Here is a 12,455-nt window from a genome sequence, read left to right on the forward strand (position 1 = left end):
TTCAAGTTTCATATTCATGATCTTAATTTTAACTATCAGTTCTCAATATATATCTCTAACTCTGTTCTTTTTCCTGAGCCTTTTCCCCTTTTATTTCTAATTGGACTGTTAGGGATAATAATTGAACTTACTACGGCTGTAGATGGTTAAATGGGATGACATTAAAATTGCATAGGATGGTACCTAACAGTCAAATCATAATTATTATTATTGTGGTCAAGTGGAATGAACAAATCAATAAATCTATCATCTGTAATACACTTCATAAGAAATGGTACAGCTGTGTGTGTGTGGTGTTAAAATAAAAATTGTTCAAATTAACAAAGAGGTACACCCGAACATTTTTCTTTAAAAAGAAGCTGTGATTGAGAAATACTACTCTAACCTAGAATTTCCCCTTTCTCTTGCTCTAAACTTTGCAAATAATAGATAGATAGTTAATAAATGGTACTTATTAACATGAGTCTACTAATATGCAAATTTTAAAATTAGTCTAAGACTCTCCACTATTAATATATTTATATATTAAAATATTAATAACATTAATAGCCCTATGCCAGTCATCATTAAATGCATGTCATACATGATCTCACTTGAACTTCACAATTACAATTGATGGTATATCTCATCTCTGTTTCACAGATAAATACTCTGGTGCTCAGAGCAGTTAGCTGACTTACACAGAAGTGTATGGCAAGGAACTGAGAGATGCAGGAGTAGAACTCAGGTCGCTTGTGTCTAAAGTCTCTTCCTGTCATCAAAACATTGTACAGAATTTTAAAATGTATATGTGAAAGTATCAGAATGGCTGCATTCTAGCAGTATGTACACCAATGACACAGTTTTAGAACATTTTTCTCTAGACCAGCCTGAGAGCAGGTATTCATGGCCTTGCTCGCCCAGAAGAGTAGGCGTGTAGAGATACCGAATTCACCTGCAGTGGGAAATGTCAGTTAGAACTGTCAAGTGTATCTTACGGACGCTTCTTGGCTTTGCGTTGTATTTTCAGCTTCATTTGGATCTAAGAGTGAGGGAACAAAAGAGGAAAAGGAGATTCAAAGAAAGAGTTCTGATACCCATCATTCTTTTAGTCCTAGTGCCAACCTTCAAAAAAAATGCTTTCCAGTTCATCTGTCTTTGACTAACATATGCAGAGATGTGATCAGTCATCAGAATGATCAAATGCACTGGAGAGAGCCTGTGAACAATAAAAAGGCAGCTGCAGTATCTTGGCAGACCGATGCCATCGTCAATGGAATTTGCAGTTAACATTTTTAGCTGCAGTTGAGGAAGGCTACCATAACAATGGTATTAGACCCTTTGGTGGAAAACTTCTCATTAGAACATAATGGAACAGTTTAAAATATTCAGAAATGGTAGCCTGACTAGAGTCCCTGTTGTGGCAGTGCACTAGTTTTCTATAGCTGCATAACAAACTACCAGAAACTTAGCAGCCTAAAACAATACACATTTATTATCTCGGAGCTTCTGTAGGTCAGACATCTGAGCACAGCATCACTGGGTTCTCTCCTCAGTGTCTCACAGGCTATAATGAAGGTGTTGCCCAGGGTTACAATCCCATCTGAGGCTTGGGTCCTCTTCCAAGCTCCTGCAATTTTTGGTAGAATTTAGTTCCTTGCATTTGTAGGACTGAGGCCCTCAGCGTCTAGAGACCATTCATGTAAATGTCTTATAAAATGTAAACTATTACTTATAGGGACATAAAGCAGATCAGTCATTACTGAGGGAAGGAGGCAGGGTAGAAAGGGGTGGTTTACCAAGGGGCAAGAGATAATTTTGGAGATAATGAATTTTTCATAATCTTGACTGTGGAGATGGTTTCACAGGTATATACATATGCTAAAATTAAATGAATTTTATACTTTAAATATGTGCGGTTTATTGTACATCAGTTGTATCTCAATAGCTTTTAAAAACTGAATATAAGGAAAGAGTGACCAGTGTGCAAAATATACTGAAGTCTTCCTGTGATGAAGAACTAAGACGCCCTTAGCTTGTCACAGAGGAAACAGACATCATGAGACAGACCTTTGCCTGGCCAACTCGGCTAAGACTTAATTAGTCAGCATCTGTTTATTGAGCACCTGCTACACACCATGCACGGTGTTAAGCACTTCGTATATATTATTTTATGAGATCGTCACAATAACTCTGCAATACAGTAACTTTGTGTGGCTTACTCCTTCCATAAAAATAAGTGCTTTGGGACACTCCTCACAAAATCGTTAACAACCTTTCATCTCAAATAGAGATCAGCAGTGTTCTGAGAGATGCACAGCAGGGGCCTCTGAGTTACAGAATACTGCAAATAAAAACTGGCTGGCTTGGTGATTCGAATTTTTCTTCACAGGCTATATCTAGGAGTTTTTCTGGTTCAAAAAGCACAAAATTTAGGAAAGAGAAAGGGATAAATGTCTCTTTACACTGATATTTAAGTCCATGAACAACAAAATCTCTAGCCAGTAGAAGGCATTTCATGAAATGTATAAAATTAGCCCAACATTGTACCACCACTGTTTATTCCAATGGACAGCAAGGTCAGTATTCTCCACAGGAAAGGGAACTGTCTTGAGATTGAGGTGTGGAAGAAGGTCGAGATCTGACATAATATTGACCCAGATCAGTGAATTCTTTACATGAGTAAATGAGATATTAGAATGGGGAGCTACATTAGAATCAGAGCAGCCCTTTCAAAGCGCTCCTGTAATGTGAGAATGGGATGGTTGGGAGGAGACAGTAGTGTCACAGTTAGGTCCTAAACAGCCCTGGAAACTTGATGAAATAGAATCAGATTAGTGAGATGAGCCATGACTTTGAAAATCCTGGTTATGTAGCTATGGGCTGTGGGGCATTTCTGAGCGCTATGCTGGGGTTGCTCATTTCAGATCTACATGCAGATATATATAAAGTCACGTGGTTTATGGGATTTCTCTGATCGATTATGCAGACGAGCAGCAGACACGCAGTTGGGAAGGTTCGGGAAACTGGCCTGTTGATCATGCAGATAGTCTTATCCACCCATGGAGTGGGCATCACATGAGTGAGGACTTCCAGGGCTTTAAGAAGGCTGATTTTTTAAAAAGTTGGTTCACGCCTCAGATTCCATATTTATTAACTTCATTTTGAAGTTCTGATCACTATTAAAAGAAAATAATCTCTGAAAAGGTTAATAATTTTAGGAATTTTCATTAAACTATTGATGTATTTCTATGCATAATTTGTAATTTAAGAATATAATTATACTATTTCACTATAACTTCTTTGATTATAATTATAGTATATACTTTTATAATTATATAATTACAGTGTTTTGAGGATGATAAATCAGATATCTAACATAAGGTGCTCACATTGCTTTTTGGTCTTTGTTTCCAATGAAGTCAAATATTTTTATGCAATAGGAAAGTTGTTAATATAGAAATATATGTGATATTAGATTTTTTCACTGGGCTCTTAGGAATATATCTACTATAAACGAAGAAGGGGCTTAGAAATAAAGCAGAGGAACTTTAAAAATTTTCAACTGCTGTTTCATTAGACAAAATCATGCTCTTGCAAATGACTTGAATCTAGAAAGTAGTAATTGGAATCGAATGCAAAACTATCACTGACGATAACATTGCTATAGCATCAGGATTGTAAAACAAGCAGCACCTTTTGGAGTGAATGGTGGAAATTTACCTTGCTGTAGGATGCCCATTTGTTTGCAGAGGCTTGGTCCAGTAATACAGTTTGGGGCTCTGCAAGTATGTTACAGAACACTTGTAACACATTTGAACAGACTGAATCCCTCCCTCTTGACCTCTCCTGTTTCAGATTCCTTTATTTTCTGCAATAAAAATTTGCATCCAATCAACAAATAAAAAGTGAAAATATGAAAAGGTAAAGAATTATCTTTCAAGTTGGGCACCAGTCCAGTTTTAAAAATTTAATGAAATTAAAATTAAGATAAAGTGACATACCAAAAGAAGATTCCAATGGTTAAAAGCTGGTTCGATGGAGCAAAATTTGTACTAGGAAAGCTTCTTTTCTTTGTCTCTTGCTTTTCTGAAAGTGAGTGGGCTTTTTGCCTGTGTGATACTGCTCATTCTAAACTTAGAAAACCTTGCAGGACTTCCCTGGCAGTGTTTTTACTGCCAGGGCCCCGGTTCAAGCCCTGGTCAGGAAACTAAGATCCTGCAAGCCGTGCAGCGTGGCCAAAAGAAAGAAAGAAGAAAAAAAGAAAACCTTGCTTAGAAAATCTTTTGCTTGGCTCTCCTCTCAGGATTTTATTGTTTTTACATATTTATGAACTTCTCCCAGAGCAGTAACAGTAAAAAATTGCCAGAAGGCCCTGTCCATACCCTGTGAGGTAATGACGTCAACCTGTACTGGACCAGGCAATATACTGTCATCTCTTTGTCTTTGCATATCTTATTCTCTCTGCTTAGGGCACTCTCCTTTGTAAACCTGAACGTGGATTTGTTAGAAAAATATAAAGTAATGGACTCTTTTCTCCTAAATGCACATACACAGAATTTTGCATACCCTGCCTGGCTTAGACAGAGTCCCCTACAAAGTAATCCTTGCACTGCCAGACGCTGATGGTGTGCCCACATCTGTCATTGTATTTGGAATATTTGTTTATGTATTTGACCATCTCCAGGATGCTAAACTCCTAGAAGATGAGGTCTATCCCTTATCCAGGTTTTATCTCCTGGACGCTCAATATATATTTGTTGAATGAATAGATGCCTTGAGTTTCAGCTACTTGAGCTCAATTTGTCACCAGTTATAGATATTTAAGGGCAAATTCAAAGACTGGACACAGGGGTTTCTCAACAAAGGTTGAGTGAATGCTGCAACATTTTAATGCCTGAATGTATGGTACTTTGTAATGGAAAAATGTTTATCATGTATTAATTTTGTGAGTAAGCCAAGCCCCACTGCCGCTCTCTCTTTCACACACACACACACACACACACACACACACACACACGTTCTAGTTAGAACTGGACAGTATAAGAAAGCTACTAAAATATCCAGTCGTTCATATATAACAAGACATTTGTATATATTTAATGTGTTGATGCTCTGGGATTGTAAGGATCCTACCTAAGGATAAAGAAGTATCAATAATCCCACATTTCTCCATTCTGAAGAGAGTCATCAAGAAATTAAGCCAGATATTTCTAGGCTTGCTATGAGATTGTTAACTGGCCCTGCTACCTCCTAGATATCATGCCAGCACTGACGCCCACCTTAAGATGAAATAAGAGGAACAGACAGGGAAGAGAGAGGATATACTAGTTTTCTATTACTGCATAACAAATGGCTTAATGGCCACAAACTTAATGGCTTCAAACAACATGAATTTATTATGTAACGGTTTCCCTGCGTACAGGTTAGTTGAGTCCTCTGCTCAAAGTCTCATGAGATTAAAATCAAGGCATCAGCCAGACTGTGTCCTCATCTAGAGGTTCAACTAGGGAAAGGTTTGCTTTCAAGCTTCCTCAGAAAGTCCGCACAATTCATTTCTGTATGCTTGTAGGATTGAGGTCCCCACTGGCTTACCTGTTCTCATCCTAGAACTACTTTCAGCTTCTAAAGGCCATTCTCAGGCCCATACCATGTGGTCCCTGCCCTTGGCCCTCTCACACCTCCGATCTCTCTGCCTTCGGGGAGGGAAGGCCCAGTGTCTTTTAAGTGCTGATCTGATTAGATCAGGTCCACCCAGATACCTCTCTTTTGATGAACTTGAAGTCAACTCATTAATAACCCATTCAAGGAGTAATATCCCATCGTGTTCACAGGTTCTGCCCACTCAAGAGGAGAGCATTACACAAAACATGTACACAAGGGGTAAGAATATTGGGGGTGCCCTGATAATTCTGTGCACCACAAAGACATTATGGGAGGGGTTTATGGAGCTCTGTAAGTGCAGTGAGAGGTGATCTAAGATGGGAGAGAAGAATCTTATTTCTTACTGCAGTCCTACCCTGTTGGTGCTATTGGACCAGCACGGAGCATGGTAGGGGAGTTCCTGGGAGAATGTGAGGCACACTCCCTGAAGTTTGTGGTTATACATAAAAATTGTTCCTTTTTATGGCCAGTGTATTTTCTGAAAAGGAGAAGACTTGGCGGAATACTTGGCAGCAGAGACGTGGTAACAGATGGTGATGTGGTATGCCTTAGAAGAGGAGAGAGTCACCCATTCCAGTTCCCAAGACTCCCAGGGAGGAGGTTAGGAGATGCACCACTCTGCGGTGGGGGGTAGGGTTGGGGGACACTGGTACATGGACTAATTGAGAGAGACTAAAGGGAGACCAGGCGGCCCCTCTTTGAGGGCCCCAGGGGCTGAGGAAGCTGAGAGAAAGTTGAAATCTTTCCCAAGAGAGCCATGCACAGAATCTCTATGGAGACTGTTATATCAGCAGAGTAGAGATTCCGGACCTGAGCCTGACTAAGACCTTAGTTGCCTCCCCACCACGAGCAGGTGACCAATTACTCCACAAGATCTTTGCCTCTCCTGTTTCTCCTTTCGACCTCCCAAATCGGAGGAACTGATTGTTGAAATACAGAAGGGAAGGAGTAACCAGAATCAGACCATTCTTTCACCCCACTGCAGATCTTTCACCCACAAGCCTGGTCTACTGGGGAGAGGGAAGAGGAGTGGGTGGGAAGATTAGCAAGTGTCATTTAAGCCCATATGAGATGAGAGGCTTAAACAGACCTGGACTTCTAGTGGAAGGTATGGCACATTTCCAAGATGTGTCCATAATGAGTAAGGAGCTGGCACTAGACAGAGCATGACTGAAAAAAGTGACTAGAGAAAACTAAAAACATTTCATGTTATAAACCCATGTTGAGACTATTCAATAAAAATTATAAATATATTTAAAATTTCCCCCAAGCTTCCAAATTTTTTTTTTTTTTTTTGGTGCGCGGGCCTCTCACTGTTGCGGCCTCTTCTGTTGCGGAGCACAGGCTCTGGACGCACAGGCTCAGCGGCCATGGCTCACGGGCCCAGCTGCTCCGTGGCATGTGGGATATTCCCGGACCGGGGCACGAACCCATGTCCCCTGCATCAGCAAGCGGACTCTCAACCACTGTGCCACCAGGGAAGCCCCCTAAATTTTTTATGTTCAAAAAAGAATTTTTCCGGGCTTCCCTGGTGGCTCAGTGGTTGAGAGGCCGCCTGCCACCTGCTGCCTGCTGATGCGGGGGACACGGGTTCGTGCCCCGGTCCGGGAGGATCCCACGTGCTTGGAGCGGCTGGGCCCCGTGAGCCACGGCCGCTGAGCCTGAGTGTCTAGAGCCTGTGCTCTGCAACGGGAGAGGCCACAGCAGTGAGAGGCCCGCGTACCGCAAAAAAAAAAAAAAAAAAAAAAAAAAAAAAAAAATTTCCCCCTCTGGGCCCCCATTTTCCAAAAAAAAAAAAAGAAAGTTTCCCCCCATGGCTCCCAATTTTCCAAGAAACAAATGATATCACTAAGTTACATGGAAGAGTGAATTAGATCCAGATACATTTCCCAAGAGCAAGTTTTGATATGGAAGGTTAGGATGAAATCAGTGCCCAGCGTATATTAGTGGGGTGGTGAAGAAAGGATGCCCCTAAAATTGCTAAGTAGGGAACTGGCCAAAAAGCATATCTGGATGGAAAAATGATACCTAGTTTGAAACATTGGCCTGTAATAGGCAGGACATTAAAATGAGGTCCTAATATTTGCTTCCGAATGCAGCTATTATTTCATGTATGCTTGGCATTTAAAAATAATGTGAAGATACATCTGAAAATACAAAAGTATTTCCCAAGAACTCAAAGAAGCAAAGAAACCATGGAAACATAGCTGATTTTGAACATCCCCCTTTAAAATATGTTGACTCATTATAAGGTGAAAAAAGTAGTTCCTGTGAAGCTCAGTCAGCTGAATATAATTGTGCTGAATGTAAATAGTTTCTATAAAACTTAATGACAAAAGATAAACGGCTAGTTGTTATCCTTGCCTTGCTAGTGGTACCCGTTCCATTTTGAATTCCCATGGTACCTATAAAACAGTATGCATGAGTGTGTGTGTGTGTGTGTGTTTATAAGTCATCACAGCATATTCATCATAGGATAAACCTTTAGAAAAATTTATCTTTAGGCAAGCAGTAGTAAGATTTAGCTTCAGAAGAAAGCAATCTCTTCCAATTTAACAATAAGGAGTATTAAGTGTTATAGTAAATGTTGCATTCATATGTTGGAGAAGACCACATGTCCTAACAGAAGGAATAGTAAGCTACAAAGAGCTAATTTAGTTTTTCTGGTTCAGCACATGGATAGCCAGCACAGCTAACAGACCAGTTGAATGTTAAAATAACTTTTCAGACATAGCACCATTAAAATCCAATTTTGTTAAACTTCTTGGTTTTAAGACAATTTTATGTAAAATTTCAGTCCTTGACAATAAATACTTGAAATGATTACCTCAAATATAAGAACAATTTTGGTAGGAAGTCCAGTGTGCTACGTATTTCACGTATGTACAACAAAATGTGAAGGCACGGATGGAAGATGAGTATAGTGGCTGGCAAGCCACTAGTGAATGGTGAGCCCTCGAACACTCCTTGGCCACACAGTTGAGACTACATGGCATGCATTACGCCTGATTTTAAATGTGATTAACAGTATTATAAGATTTATTCTCTTTCAAGTTCAGATGTACCTTTTTATAAAGGAGACATTGCTATCTTAGACTGTTGTGTAGGGTGTGGATTTTTTTCTATTTTGGATAATTGAAAATTGTTAAAAGCGTATGCTATATATATATATAAATGTACACACATACATAATACTTAAATGCTTGACTGTGCAAAGGATACTTTTGGATGGTAAGGAACTGGTATAAGTGGCTGCCTCTAGGATTAGAATAGTGTGGTCAGGGACAAGGGTGGGAGGGTGTCTAAGTTTGGTTTTCTTCCAAAGCAGAAGCTGAGTTAAGAACTCGGGTGCAGGTAATCCCTGAGAGGTGATGGCAGGAAGCACAAGTATAGGAGTGGGGAAAGTGAGACCAGAAAAGTAGAAAATCCAAAGAGTATGATAATGAGCATATGACCACTTTGGACAAACAGGGCTCAGTCCCACGGGGGACTCCTGCAGAAACAATGTAAAACACACTTCAAAATTTTCTCTCGGGGTGAGCCACCCACCCTCACTCTTAACCTTCCCCCATGGTCGAGAGCACCCCAGGAGCATTTTCTCCACACTTGCTGTGCAGAGAAGAGAGACTCAGATGCTTGAGGTGGAAGCTGCCGTCATCTCGCCAGAGATTCTTCGGGGTGCTGGAAGGCTGGGGAGAAAGTATTTACGTTTCATCCAGTCCCCCTGGCTCTGAGTTCCTGCTTCCACTATTTTGCACTGCGTTGCTCCCTGTTAGACCCTGCTTCCCATCCCTGTATTAAAAGTTTGGGATAACAGAGCCTGGAAAACCTTAAACAATTTAGAATTAATTATTAGCATCTCTGTTCTTAAAAGGCTCCTGGTAATCTCCCTTGCACCACTGCAGGGATTTTCTCACTGGACCCTTTTCCTTGTAGTTTCCCACCATGCAGTTCAGCCTTCTCTGCCTCTGCTCTAAAAGCCTTTCCTTTACCCACTCACGGTTTGCAGGATCATAAATTCCTAAACTTCTTGGGCAGAGCAGTTTGACTCTGCTTTGCTGCTTGCTTCCAAATGTTTGCAAAGCTTCACCTTCTACACCCAAGATGAGTTACCATGTTATTTTCTTACCAAAGGCAGTTCCCTCCCTAAGAGTAACTTTACTTCACTCTTAAGATAACAATTAATTATTTTTTTACCCTACTATATACGTAAAGTTGGAGCACAATAAACCATCCTAACAATACAGGGGTTTCTGATAGTATCATGTATTGTCTTGATTCAGTCTGGGTCCATTTCTTAGGTTCCCCGATTCACTCGTTTCTTCTTATATAGTCTTTGTTGGAATGTCCACCTCTTGCTTCAAAGTCCTGATCACTGATGTTTCTTAGTTTTTTTTTGTTTACCCCAGGAATCACTATGTAATGCTCTGTGCTACCATTTAACTGGTTGTTAACTCTTCTTGTTTGTGAAGGATTAATGTTCTTATAGCAGGGAGAGAGTTTTCTGGATTGTAGTTAAAATTGAAAGCAGCTTCCCTCCCCCACTCAGCAATTTAATCTTCCTTCTCCCATTTGGGTCAGACTATGGAACTTGCTGGGTAATGCCATTCAAACCTCTCCAGGCCACAGTAGCTCTGAACATTACTGTTTAGTTATGCACGTTTGAATGGCACCCATTGGTTTCCTTTTATAGTTATCAGAGGATACAAGAGAGATTCTCAAATTGAGTTTGAAAAAGACTTGTATTTCAAGCTGCAAGTCCTCTATCCTGAGCTGAGCTGAGCAGGTAATTTTAGGAAAACTTTAGGGAAATAAATACATTACTTATTTGCTCTGGAGCTTTTAATGTTGACATTATCCCTCTTTTACCATGAGGGAGTTTGACTAATGGCTTAGCCATGGCTATAATAGCTAGAAATTAGAGGAGAAAAAAAAAAAGGAAAGCAAGATTCTCTCCAATCCCCACCTCCACCCCAATCCCCAGGCCAAGATGCACTGTTTAACAATCATTCTTTTAGGAGGGAGATGAGTTCTGATGAAAATACGACTTCAAGCAAATGCTAAGCCCAGCTGTCCTTCTTTTTTTTGCAAAACAAGGCAGGTAAGAGCTTTAATCCAGTAGTACACCCAAACTGATTAAAACAAATTTTTCATTCACTTCGGATCAACCTAGATTCAGATATGCTGCTCTAGAGAGCTGTTTCCTGCATGGTTTGTCTCCTCAGTCGTTGTCCACAGGACTCTGAGAAGCTGTAGGAATATGCAGGTGCAGACTCAAGGCCCAGCTTCATCTCCAACGTTGTGGAAAGGGACTGTACATCATGGGGCAGAGCCCTATGCTCCCCTACGCCACCAGGACAGAGCCCGGGGAGAGTGACCTCCCGGGGTATCCACGTTGGTCCCAGCTTTCCTTCTTAATGATCTCATTCGTAATTGGTCACAGTGATTTCCCAAAAGGTTCTTGCAAATTAACATTCAATTTAAACAAGCAACTTCCAATAAGCCCTTGAGCCAGGTCATGAAGACACAGATTTATCTGCTGAGGATTTTTAGGTGCCTAGGCAGCTAGGTTTGTCCATCTTCAGGCATCTTCCAAACTACAATTCTATTACTCCTTCCCAGAGGTTTGGCATTCTTCAGACAGCCTGGGAGGTCTAGTTCTTGCTCTACCTCTGTCTCAATCCCCTCAGTTTCTCTCATGGCCAAATGCAAATAACACTGTCAAGCTGTCTATCATTGCAGTGACTCATAACTAGCAATTCTTATTTTAAAGCACTTTCCAGTTATTCAAATGATAGCTTATTTTAGAAAAGAAATAAGCTAGTGTATGGAAAATACTGGATACAATGGTAAAATACATACCCTACCACCTGCTTTGTTTAAAAATGTCTCAAATCAAGAAATGAGAAATTAAAGTAACTATATCTTTAGCCTAAACACACAAAAAGACCTAACTGTCTATTTGTCTATTTATGTATTAGGAAGTAACTACCTTTTAATGTTTGGGGAAAAAATGCGTGTATTATATCACAGACATACATGCTCAGGGAACAAGGGGAAACTAGAACACAAGAAAAGCAAATCCTCTTCCTCTTTCCTCTTCCTTCCTCCCCTCCATGCCCATCCTGGATGCCTGGTGCAGCTGAAATGGGCTCAAGTAAAAAAGATGATGATGTCAATAATACTTTACATTCACATAGCATCTTATGGCTTCCAAAATGCTTTCACCTAGATTGTTTCATTTAGAGAGAAGCATTGTACAGATGTTTTGTAGATTTGCAACCATTAAAATTGGTAATTCTGATTAAACTAGTCTAATATTTCAGGTTCTGTTTCACTCACTTATTTTATCCTGCCTTCTGGTTCACAAAGAGATTTTATTATGCTGATGTAAAGTGTCGGTCATTTTCCAATTACTAAAACTCTTCCTTTTTTTTTTTTTTTTTTTTTTTTTGCGGTACGCGGGCCTCTCACTGCTGTGGCCTCTCCCGCCGCGGAGCACAGGCTCCAGACGCGCAGGCTCAGCGGCCATGGCTCACGGGCCCAGCCGCTCCACGGCATGTGGGATCCTCCCAGACCGGACACGGGCACGAACCCGTGTCCCCTGCATCGGCATCGGCAGGCGGACTCTCAACCACTGCGCCACCAGGGAAGCCCTAAAGCTCTTCCTTAAATGAAATCGTAAGAAAGTTTAAGTTGGAAAGAACTTTGGAGAAATTTTTATTCTAACCCTTTTATTTTGTAGATGAAACACTGTGTTTCAGAGGACTTTGTGAATTACCCAGGGCTTGGCTCCATTTTCTACTCCGAAA

The 12,455-nt window shown here is 40.6% G+C and overlaps 1 non-coding gene across 1 annotated transcript; it reads right to left on the reverse strand.

Moving 5' to 3' along the window:
- Window positions 1–10,838: 10,838 nt before the first annotated feature.
- Window positions 10,839–11,042, reverse strand: LOC112394444 (small nucleolar RNA SNORA73 family). Its single transcript, XR_003002135.1, has one exon. It is a non-coding gene; the product is annotated as a small nucleolar RNA SNORA73 family (small nucleolar RNA).
- Window positions 11,043–12,455: the final 1,413 nt, after the last annotated feature.

This window comes from Neophocaena asiaeorientalis, unplaced genomic scaffold (genome assembly GCF_003031525.2).
Source record: "Neophocaena asiaeorientalis asiaeorientalis breed wild unplaced genomic scaffold, Neophocaena_asiaeorientalis_V1.1 scaffold134, whole genome shotgun sequence".
Lineage (NCBI taxonomy): Eukaryota > Metazoa > Chordata > Mammalia > Artiodactyla > Phocoenidae > Neophocaena > Neophocaena asiaeorientalis.